This window comes from Manacus vitellinus, unplaced genomic scaffold, assembly GCF_001715985.3.
Source record: "Manacus vitellinus isolate BGI_N305 unplaced genomic scaffold, ASM171598v3 scaffold_39_pilon, whole genome shotgun sequence".
Lineage (NCBI taxonomy): Eukaryota > Metazoa > Chordata > Aves > Passeriformes > Pipridae > Manacus > Manacus vitellinus.
The window spans coordinates 234677-247121 of NW_021940534.1; positions in this window are offsets into that span (position 1 = coordinate 234677).

A 12445-nucleotide genomic window follows, 5' to 3' on the forward strand; every position below is an offset into this window, starting at 1 on the left:
TTCATGCTGTGCACTTATTGATGAGGAAAAAGTTGATATAGAAAGGTCAGCAAGAAACTTGTTCTTTGTTATGTGTATCTGCTTTAGTAATATGTGGACATTATTCTGTTATATTTTTTGCATGTTTTTCTGTTGTCCTGATCTTGGAAACTGTAAGGTAAACTAGGAAAAACCTGTACTGAATTCCATTAATGCCAAGCCAGATTGGAGTTTGCTGTTAGTTTTTGCTTAATTGCACCAGATATTTTACAGGCTTCTGCTGTCTTCTCTCTAGAACATATTACCTGTCGGATCGTATGTTTTACTTAACAAGGCTTAGAGGCGTTTTGCAAGAGATACTGGATGCTGTGCTTTGTAACTAGAGAGAAAAAAGAAGCCATCATGCTTGATTTTGATGACTGTTTTGATTGGTTAACTTATTAAGAGCACATTTTTGAGGTAAGGGGTTGTCATACCTACTGTTCTCGCATCTCAGAACATCGTGAACCCTGGGTCACTCTGAGGCAAAGTACTTCCCAAGAAGGAAGATGTATTGCTAACCATGTGTTCATACCTCACAGAAGATTTTTGGCTCAACAGATAGCTACAGATAATGTACTCTGTGATTTGGGTTTGCAAACTGGGAAAAGATGCAGCTATGAGGTCTTATTTCTTAGCACATATCCTTCAAAAATCCATTCCAACCTTTAGCAGCACAATCATTTGGCATATAAATATATACTCAGTGTCTGGTATATTTTGAGTGAGATAAGACTGGAAATGAATAAAGAGACAGAGATAGAAATAGGGAGAAGTGGTTTGATACCCATGGATTTGGAGGCCTGCACTGATCTATCATTTGTTAGATTATCTGGTTGTATACTATAGGGATTTCTCATTACATGTTAGTAACTGTACAGCTTTATGGAAATGTGTAAACTTTATCTTGGAGATATGATAAACAAAGGCCAAAATTGAAGGTTTGAATCCTTTTAAAATTCATGGAAATAACTCAAGATTTTTATGACCTTAGTCCAGGCAATGAATTAAGGAGTGGAAAATGGCTGGCAGTTCCATCAAGGTTATCTGAGGTGATAGTTACTGTAGACGGCATGATTTACATTCAGCATTATGCAGGCTTATTAAATTCTGTTCCTAAAATGTAGTTTTATTCTGCTTAATATCAACGCTGAATGTTATGGTAAATTCTGATAAACGACCCTTCCATTCAAAACTGTTGCTGCATTCCAATGAGACATAGAAGTTTACAAAGTATTTGGAATGTATTTAGAAATGAGGTTCACTTTACACTATAACTTACACAATTTATCTGATATTTATGTTCAAAAAACAGTTCTACAATACGTGTTTTAGGGTCTCGTGGTTACATTTTTATATTCATAAGAACATTCCCTTTCCTGGTATGTAGATACCTTGTGAAAGAGGGAACTGCCTATGTTGTATAACTCCTTACAAAAAATTACTCTCAAATGCTAGTGAAGACAATTTCAGCTTAGTGTTTTTAATGAAAATTGTGTAAGAATACCAAACAAGTTACAAATATAATGATGTCCAAAAACTCTAAGATGTGATTTCTTGGCATATGAAATAAACAGAAAATTTGATCCCTGAATCTTTGTAGCTAACTCTTAAACATAATTTTTTTTGAGGATGTTTGGATTCCTCCATCAGGGAACAGTCCAAGAGTACTCACTTATATTATATCCCTCTTTGGAGTAAATTGATATAGCTCTGCTTGAAGTTAGTAGAACTATGATGAATTTTGTCTTCTGGGACCTGTGACCATAAAGCAGAAATTCTCTGAAATTTGAATTGCAGAGCAATACCCATCATCTTGCAGAGAGGCTTTTGATTAGAGGTGACAGTATTTTCTGAGTATTGTTTCAGAAAAAGGTGGCAAGCCAGGGACTGGCTTGGACTGCTATAGGGTTGTTACATCTTACAGAACTAAAATACAGCCAACAATTAGAACAGACCTCTAGTTTAACAAAATTTTCAGCACACAGTGTTAATGTTGAGCAGCATATATTTTAAGTATCTTGTCTGAAATGTTTGCTAGGGGAAACTCAAAATTATCCAGAGAATATACTTTTGGTAAGAGACTACCTGAAATTGGGTAGAGTGTGACAATGCAGACAGCTACTTACTTGGTCTCTTCATTCTTCTTCCATCTGGGTACCCCAAGTAGTCTTAACCACATCAGAAAGTTTGTGGAAGTCATCTCCTCGTCTCATATCAAGCGAAATACTGTTTTCTTTTTCTCACTGTTGGAATACTCCAGGGACCTTAAAAGGAAGTGCTGGTGATAGGCAGTGGTGTTTGACTGATGTAGCTCATCACAAGCAATGTGATCTGTGTGAGGGAGGAAGCCTGATCAAATTTTCTTCTTGCTGTATCCTCTGGTGCAAGGCACTATATTTGGGAATTGCCTTTCCTATCTGCTGACTCATCCATGTAAAAAATAAAAGCAATGATAGGCTTTCTTATACTAAGGAAACTGTTATAATTTTTATAGTACTTGGCATCTCTTAGAAGCAGAAACCAACTGTCTCTGCAGTTCCAAGTACTTCTATAAGGTACTGTACCTAGATGATCTTTAAGGTCCCTTCTAACCCAAATCATTCTCAGGTATGTGTCTGTCAGTAAATGGAATGGTCCAGGTCTTTTACTGTGTGGTCTTGAGGCAACTTGACCTGGCTTCTGTCTTTAGAGTCACATGCATGTCTGTCCCTGTTTTTCCCCACTATCCATGTTGCATATGAGAGGCATACTCTGTGGCCATGGCCCTGCATTGTCGAAGTGCCATGAGCCAAAATGGGGTCAGGCAGCATGACATTAAGTGGTGTCACGAGATGGTGATAATACCTCTGCCCTTGCTGGATCACTGTCATGGACATGGCTATGCGGGAAGGTAACGAGGTTCCAGGTTCATGCTCCAGAACCATTTGTTCAGTGAAGTCCCCCATGTTCACATCCTCATCTTCTGTCTGAAAGTTCCAAGAAGGAATTTGACTTTTTCTTAGCTCTGAGTGTAGAAGAGCTTATCAATCAGCTGTGGCTGAAGAAAATAGTGCTCATGGTCAGGATGTATTAGAAGAAACCATGAAGGGCTCCAGCCGAGTTTTGCGTTAGATGAAGTATTGGCTATACGTAGCAGGAGGATGATTTGTTACTTGAGGCTTTGCATATTTGATTTCTCTACCAGTTGTACAGAGGGAGCCCCCTTTCCCTCCTTAAGATGCTTGCAAATGGTCCTGGTCTGACTTATGAACGCTGAGCACAATTCACTATGTAAATTAAAAAAATAATGAACTCCTCAATTGTTTCACTTTTAAAAAGCCTACACTTTCATATTTTCTGCTGTCTCATGTGTTTGTTAAATTCATTGATAAGTGAGAAATAAATTGCTTAATTGCACCAAGATTTTGCCTCAATCCTGGACGTATTGAAGTTGTAAATTATCTGTTCCAGGCTACTGTGAAGTTATAATTGCATTTTAAGAGCTAACTGGTTTACCACAGAGATGTCTTTTGTTAGGCATTAACAACTTCCTCAGGTGATGGGGTCCACAACAGGACATTTCTTGTTGCTTTTCTCTGTCTTTGCTGTCTGCTTTTAGATTCTGCATGCTTGAATTTTGATGTGGGCTGATACATTTACAGGCATACCCCTTTATAAATCTTAGAATAACATGCAATAAATGTGGGTTTCTTTTGAAAACACCTATATTATGTTGTGTTAACGTGCATTAGTGCCCCTCTTATGTTTTGTTGTTCAGTCGTGATTACAGATCTCAGCTGGGCTAACCTGGAAGATCCCATTTCCAATGGTTTGGGAGGTATCTGCTAGAAAATCTTGGAGCTAAATATTGTACTCTTTGTACGTCAGGAGGAGCGCACGATCACAGTCACTTAGGACCTAGTTTCTGAGCCATGAGGCAAGTGCGAGTGAGCCATGGTAGGAACACAGTGGCTTGTCAAGAGCATGGAAACTGAGACAGATAACCAGGGTTACGTCTGGCTTGACCACATCTGTATGAGTTACAGTCACATCTTGGGATTGCAGTGGGGCATCTCCCATTGAATAACTCTGTTCTAAGCACTGTTTTTTCAAGTGTGTTTTTCAAAAGGTCAAATCAAGTTCCTTCAAATTGGCATATGTTCATTTGGGAGTGGTCAGAGTGAATCAAAGCAGGTCTGGTACCATTTGCAGCTGCCTCATAAGGACTATTAGAGGATGGGTGTCATCTCTGAGAACAGGGAAAGGGTAAGTGTGAGGCCTAATTTTTAAAATAGTTGAATAAATATGAAGGGGTAATAGAAGTAGAAGACCTGGAAAAGAGATAACACAGACAAACCCATAACTAATCATCAGTATGATGCTCTTTCTTGGGGGAGATACCATTCCAAAGTTTCTAAGCAGGACAGTTATATACAAGGTAGTGTTCCTCTTGGCGATGTTGAGGCATTGCTGAATTCTTATGATTAGTCTGCAAATGTCCAGAGTGTGTTGGAGATTCAGAGGTGGTAAAACTAAAGCTTTAGTATGCCCTTTAAGGGAAACGTGTAGGAATTGTGCTCTGTTTAAAACAGTAACTAAAGTTGGGGCATAAGATTTCAAGATTGCTACAAAATGGGGGAAAATCATCTGTCCACTAACACTGCAGAGAACATGACATACTGCACAGCAAGAGTTTGTCTTGAGTAATAGGGACTATTTTTTAACTGTGAATTCAGCTACACAGTTAAATATAGTTGTTCTTAAAATTATTATTCCAAAGAAAATCCTTAAGATAGACCACCTCCATCAGGTTTTATTCTATAGTTAGTCCTATCCTTCATTTTTTTTTTGTGACTAACTCACACAGGAGCCACTGGGAGAAAGGCGTGCTTGAAAATCCCCTGAATTACATGCTGAGCCGCTGATCTGTGAAAGCTCATACATGATAATGGTATTTAAATACTTAAAATACTCCTGAGAAATCTGAGTATGAGGCCTTCCAAGGTTTTAGAACAATGACTGAAGAGCCCTGAATTTGAGCATAAATTGTTCCTTTGTTTTCTGAAAATGGGATTCATGAAGTGCTGAATATCTCAACAGGTAGTTCTAGCCCCTTGAGGTCCACCTCTGTCCCCTCAGACGCTGTCCTTCCTGTGGTACAGGAGCATAAATGTCTGATTGGAGGTTCTCAGCCCCATGTACTAGAATAATTGATGTATGAACCATGATATGTATAAAAATTAACCTCTCTTGATACACCTCATAGGTGCCTTCTGAAAATACTTTCTTATTTGCTTCTCACAGTGGATATTAGCAGATCTGTCAAGGATGCTACAGCTCCTGTTCAGAGTGGACTACTTTTGAAAATACCCAGTTTGCTATAAGATGATCATCCCACTCTTCTGGTTAGTCAGCTTTTGGAAACATGTTAATATTTAAAGCCTGTGACCTTTGCTTCTTCCTCTGTGCCCAACCTCCCCTCCTTCTCAACAAGGGCTATAATCAACATCACCAATGCCCTCTTAATAGCACATACCCACTGCATTTCAGTGAATGCATACAACTTGCTCAGCCCTTCTATGTGAAGCGTCCCAACCCTCCCAGCAGCTCTGCATTGGATTACTTATTTCCAACAGAGTGAATGGTTTCCAGTTCTGCAAACTGTTTGCTATGAGGAGAGGTCTTAGGAGGAACCTGAATCTAGCTAGCAAGGTTTCTGTCCTTTTTCTCAGGTCTTCACGCATGAGAGGCTGTACTGATTTCTTACAAGTGCATATCCTGTTTGAGGAAAAGGATTACTTTCAAATGTCTCTGCTCTTCCCCCGCAACACCGGCAGTGTCTCTCTTTGTTCATCTCCTTTCAGGTTGGGTAGGCTTTGTGATACAGGAATGAAACTTGCACATCTGTAGGCCTTTGATTTTGAGCTCAGAAACCTCTAATGTAAGAAATTAGGTTGCACACGGCTTTACTGTGTAACCTGTGAGGCTTTTGGTGCTTACTGGACCTAGAAAAGGATGGATGATGTTCTGCCAGCACTCCATGACCTCTTTCACACTGAGCCCCTGTGAAGCAGGGAGCTGTACCTCATTCTGGTCCTTATCTGTGAGACATTCAGAACAACATGAATGAAATATGGAAGCAGACCTTGAACAAATCCACTGACTGAAGGCTATATGGATATGAGGGTATGTGGCATCAGTCCCCTCAAAAGCCTGGTTTCCTTTCCTGCTTTATGTGCTATAAGCAAATGGCTTCCCACTTCTCAAACAGATGATAGAAAAAGGATGGGAATTTTAGTAACTGCAAGTGGATACAGAACTATGCCCTTTTTAAAATTTAAGTACTGGAATCTGACAGTCTACTACCTTTATAACTGTGAAGAGAACTTTAAGGGACAAGCTTTAAAAGTGAAATGAGAATGCAGTTTTTGCCAGCAAAGAAAATGTAAGGCAGTGCTTTTTTTGGCCTTCAGGTGTTTACATCTAGGATGCCTTTGGGATAAAAGATGCCAAAAATCAAGGGATGGATGTTGCAGTGATGCTAAATGCTTTGGGTACTTTAGGTTAGAATGCTGATCCAAAGGTCATGGAAAATAGTAGCCACAGTTTAGTCTGAACTGCTTTGAGACTGGGTTTAAGCTTCTCATACAGCAATACTCTTGCTTTCTGTACCATAAACCCTGCTGTCTCTATCCTCAGCAGTTTGCGGCACAGCTCAATTGCACTGTGAGGAGCGTGCACATCCTCCCTCAAAGTAATTTGTGCTGGTAGCCTCTATATTCTTGGTGATTAATCAGTCTTATGTGTACCTGAGTCAGCCTCAACCCCTGACTCTTTCTATGAAAGATGCTTTTAATGGAAAAACTGCTAACAGGAAAGGGCAGAAATAGGAATGGTGTTAACTTGGAATTTTGCATTTTGAAAGTCAAAGGGACATATGCGCCTTCCGTATTCACTGGAAAGACAATTAAGAAAGTAACCAAAATCAATTATCCACATGATAGCTGCTCCTTAGGTTCAAGGTTGGGTGGACCACTTTCTAAAATTAAAAAAAAATGCATGTGGCCTAAGCCTAATGAAAATGTAGGTTGCAGGCTACACAATATATCAAGAACTTGTAATTTACTTGGTTTACATAAACTGATACATAAAATCCAAGTCTAGATGGTCCATAAGGGTCACTGAGTTTGTGTTTGTTTTCTATATTTATTTATTGCTTTAGAATTGAATTGCTTGAATTGCTTGAATTGCTTGAATACCAAGGAGGAATCTTCTATAATCACCGTGTCTCATTCTAAGGATGCTGGTTTTACAGAAACACAGAAAGAACAGTGCTTTTTCTATATCTTTTTGAGATATTTAATTCACTAGAATAATTTTAAATTTCATTGCTAATTTTGAAAAATATAATCATAAGACCTTCTCCTTCAAGACCTACAATGATTTTCTCTTTCCCTTTATTGCTACTTTCTGTTTTCAGGGATGGTAGAATAGAGAATTAATTTCTGTCTTGATATTCCAGGTTTGTTACTTACTGAAAATCTCTCTCATCTGCCTGGCTATGTTTTGTTCTTCAAAATTCTAAGAGGCTAGTTTCTTGGAAAAGCATGAAAGTGAGATTTTAATTATATCCTTTAAATTGTACTTGGATACTAACCCCCCTTAAACTCCTAAAGAAGTATCACGTTCTTTGAGTCTTTAGGCTACATCAAGCAAATTGCCACAGTGAGATCAAGCTGTGTGAAAAGCTTCAGCTTCATTACCCAGACAGTAATTAGTGAAGTGCCAGATACTAGAGATATCACTTTTTGCAGTTCACTTGATAATACTGATTCTATAACTGTTTCTAGGATGGTGGTATCTGTATCATTGGGCATTTAGAGGAAACCAGTGTGGTTTATGTTAAGCTTGCAAGTTGAGGGGGTGGTATGGTTAGGACTCGTGCTCTGCCTCTGCTTGCTTTCCTCTCACAGTTGTAGTAGCAGTGAATGAAGCAGAAGTTATATTTAGTTCTCCTTAGTGAGTCAGAGGCCGTTAGGAATGACTCGGAGGAAAACATCTGAGAATACTGAATTGCCGACCAAGCACAAACTGGTAATAGTCCTGTGACTTTACAGGAGTATAAAGAACAACTGACTGTCACAGGACTAACTGTAAGTGAAACCACTGTTCCGCAACTGCAGCCCTCTTTGGCAGTTCACTTTCATGCTAAACTCCACCTGTATATAGGTCTGTAAGGGAGCAGACTACCTTTCTGAGTGTGGTATGTTGGAGCTTTTTATGCCCAAATGAGAAGTTATATGTGCTGCAAAAAAACACAGTGAGATACCAAGTTTCAGTTCTGAAGTGAGACGAGATGTCATGGATTGGATAAATGGTGGCACCACCTAGATTTTTGTGATGGAATGTCCCCTAATTTGCGCTGCAGACTAAGCGAGGACTTGATGCTTTTCACAACAACTCCTTAGATAGCTTGAGCCCCACCTTTGAATGGTCATTCGGTTCTGCCTGTGGACGTTTTTTCTTGGCCACATGAACCTGAAGGAGGGATCAGGAGGCTGACATGACAAAATGCAGTTTGGACAAGGTGCAGACTATCCTAGCTTAGACAGGCTAAGGCTATAACCCTCTTAACTGGCTTTATGAGAGAAGGAAAAGGCAGCTTTGGGAGTTCATAGTTGGACTTAAAAAGAAGTTAATATTTGTTTGGGATGTTGGAGGTGAAAGACCAAATTCCCCTCTAAAAGTAGTGCTGTTTCTCATATGGGCATCATGAAGACGTGGTGGGATTGTCCTGTGGCTAGTGCGTTGGAATGAAAGGATACAGGCTCTTTAGGAAGCACCTGCAGGGCAGAAAAGGGATGGGGGTGTGGGTGGTGTCAATAACCAACTGGAGTGCATGAAGCTCTGCCTGCACACAGATGAGCAGCTGACTGAGAGTTTATGGATCAGGATTAAAGGGAGGAAAGGTATAAGTGACACTGTAGTGGGGATCTAATACAGGCCACCTGAGAAGGGCCATGAAGATGATCAGAGAACTGGAGCACCTTTTCTATGAGCACAGGCTGTTCAGACCGGAAAAGAGAAGACTCTGGGGAAACCAGAGTGCACCAGAGTGCAGCTTTCCAGTACCTAAAGGGGGCCTACAAAAGAGTAGGAGGAGGACTTTATACGAGGACGTGTAATAATAGAACAAAGGGTAATGGCTTTAAACTGAAAGAGGGTAGATTTATATTAGATATTGGGAAGAAATTCTTTACTGTGGACCAGGTTGCCCTGAGAGATTATGGATGTCCCATCCCTGGAAGTGTTCAAAGCCAGGCTGGATAGGGCTCTGAGCAAACTGGCCTAGTAGAAGGTGTCCCTGCCCATGGTAGGGAGGTTGGAACTAGATGATTTTTAAGGTCCTTTCCAACCAAAACCGTTCCATGAATAGTTACACAAATGTAGGTAGATTAGGTAGATCCATCTAGATCCATGTGATATTGATGAGAAAATATTGTCGTAAATGCATATGCAAGTTTTAAACTGCTACAGTATGCCAGTTTAAAATAATACCTTGGATTATACAAAACACATTTGATCTTTTATGTTTTGGGGAGCTGAAAATACAGCCTCATAATTATTAATGATATTATCATTTATGGTAATAACCTTCTTGTTCTGGTAAGCAGTCTTGAATGCAAAAATATTAAAATACAACCATTAGCAAATCTCCATGATAAAAACTTTTGGACAAGGCTTAATGCATCCACAGTCATATAACCTGTAAATCGGCAGGGATTTAGAAAGGAGAAGCATTTTCACAGGTGACCCAGCATTCCAGGAAATAGTAGAAAACATTCAGATGAAAATACGTAACCTAAAGGGAAAGGTTGTTCAATGATGGTTGAGGATACTTGATTGTTAAATTAGGGATGTGAACCTCTGTGCTCAGGGGCAAAAACTATCTTAAATTGATGGAAGGAGTTGAAAAGCTGAGTAGTTGAGCATCATATAGCAGCCAGGAATGGACTTTCTTGTGCCTTTCTCTAAAGTGCATATAGATCTGGACTTGATTCCCATGCAGATCAAGGTGGATGACTACTCTGCTGCATGTTGAATGTTTCTCTGTCCCTGTGTGGAGCCTTCTAACAGCATGCATATCTGTGGTTTATTGCATTCAATGTCTTCTAGTCTAATTATAGTTTGATTGCTTCCCAAATAAGGCTGGCTCTGCTACCCATTCTGATTCACCACTGTAAATTTAATTATTTGATGTTCTCAGTAAACAAATATTCTGGGAAGCAACTGGTGATTGTTTTAAAAGAAATTACTGCAGGATTCCAAGCTACCATCACTAATTCTTTGGAATATGACTGTGTCACCTTTCATCCCAATTTCACAACAAATGTTACTTTAAAAAAAAAATACAACCAACCCCCCCTACGCAAAAGTCATATCTCCAGTTGTTGAAAATTTTAAATATTCGGCATGTGTCTTCAAAATATTCCAGTATAAAACAGTTTCTGTGTGTCTTTCATCAAGAAACTGACTGTCTGTTGTACATCTTTATCACAGTAATATCTTTGATAGCATGATGACTTGAGTATTATTTGATGGCTAATGTGAAGGTAACTGTTTAGTTGAATTTATAGTCCTAGAATCTTTGAACATGCCATTACAGTGCATCCATGTAGTGGTTTGAACCAGATTTTCCCCCTGAAGCTAAGAAAGTGGTATGCTTATAAATGTAAAAAGACCAGGCAAGCAGTTCACCATATTCACAAATTGGTCTGGCTACTACAATGTGTCAAGGATGTTCAACAGAGTATGAGAAATGCTGTTGTGCTTTTTACTTCTGTGTCACATCTTATATTTGTGATAAATGTTGGCAGGTTTCCATGGTTAGGGAGCTGTTCATGGCCACTCTCTAGCCTGTTGCTATTTCTATAGATGTTACCATGGGCACTGATGGAAGAAAATTTATATTGAATGAAAGACAAACATGGAAAAAAGGCAGGAGGCAGAGAGGGAGTGACAGTGATAATTGTTTTAGAGGTCAGGAAGGTCTTGTAACTGTGGAAGAGCTGTGAAGCTGTATTGGCATCATATAGTACAGAAATATTCAATGTATGTGTGCTGCAACTATGGAAGGTGGGAGGAAATAATGCTCCCAGCCCAAGAGCAAATCTGCAGCTCTCATCCTAATCACCTACTTGCTGTGGCTCTTAAGCTAACAGTTCTAGAATGAGAAAAAACATGTTCTCTGTAGACAATACAGAGTGTGTGTCCCTAATTCTCTCCTTTAGGAGCATGATGGCTATATATAATCACTTTTATGTGAAACACAGAACACGTCCTCTCGGAAGTATTACAACACCCAGGCAGCTTCACTGGTGTGAGCAGCTGTCTTGGCTGGGATGAGGACAGCACCTTTGACAAAGAAGATTAAAATAAAACACTCCCTCCCTCTCCCTCCAACCATCCTCTCACCCCCCCCCAAAAAAACCCCCAAAACCAAACAAACCCACCCCAACCAACCAACCCAAACCCAAACCAACCATCTAAACAAAAGGAAAAAAAAACAACCCAAACCCAACCACATGGAAAAAAATAATTCCGTATTCTTGCACATTTCTTTGGTCCTGATGCTGCTGTACATTGTTGATTTCCCAATGTAATTTAGATCTCAGAGTTCTGCTAGTATTTGGGATATAAGATGCAGAATCCTTATGGCCATGGACGTTGGCAATTCCCTTGGGCACAAGTGATCATGATGAGATTGGGTGTATTGAGAGGATCAAGGCCACTGACTATGATTTCTGATGATTTCATTTTCAAGGGTAGAAATGCACATTACCAAGTTTCAGTTCCAAACTACCCCTGTCTTTCATCTCTTCTGCCTTCAGCTTTTCCACTGCTGTCATCTTTGTTTCCTGGCTCAAAAGCAATCAGTTTTCTTGTGAGGTGTCAGGAATGAAAGCTACTCTCAATGTTTTCTTCTTGAGCACCTATGAGTTGAGTTACTGTGAAGGACATGAGCTATCCAGTGGAGAATGCTGGAAGCACCTGTCAGCATGGGCGGTTAATGTGAGGAAAAGCTGGGATGAGATCCAGAGACTGTATACTGGAAGGATCTTGAAAACTATATTCTAGGGGGGAGAGGTGGCAGATGGTAATCCTTCCCCCTCCTGCGTTTTCACTCTTCAACCACCTACTTTTTGTTCACAATGAAGAAACCTGAGTGGTGCTCTGACTCCTGTTTTCCTTCTGGACAGTTTATAAACCTTGTTGTGTGAGCCAAGTGGACCTTGTTTGTAGTGATTATTTGAGCACTTGACTCTCTCTCCTGCCTTTTCATGAGTGGCAGTTGACCTACTGCCAAAGGCGTGATGAAAGTCTGGAGTGGGAAAATTATTAAAAGATTTGCAGTGGTCTAAAAAGTAATCTTGTGCATCTTTCC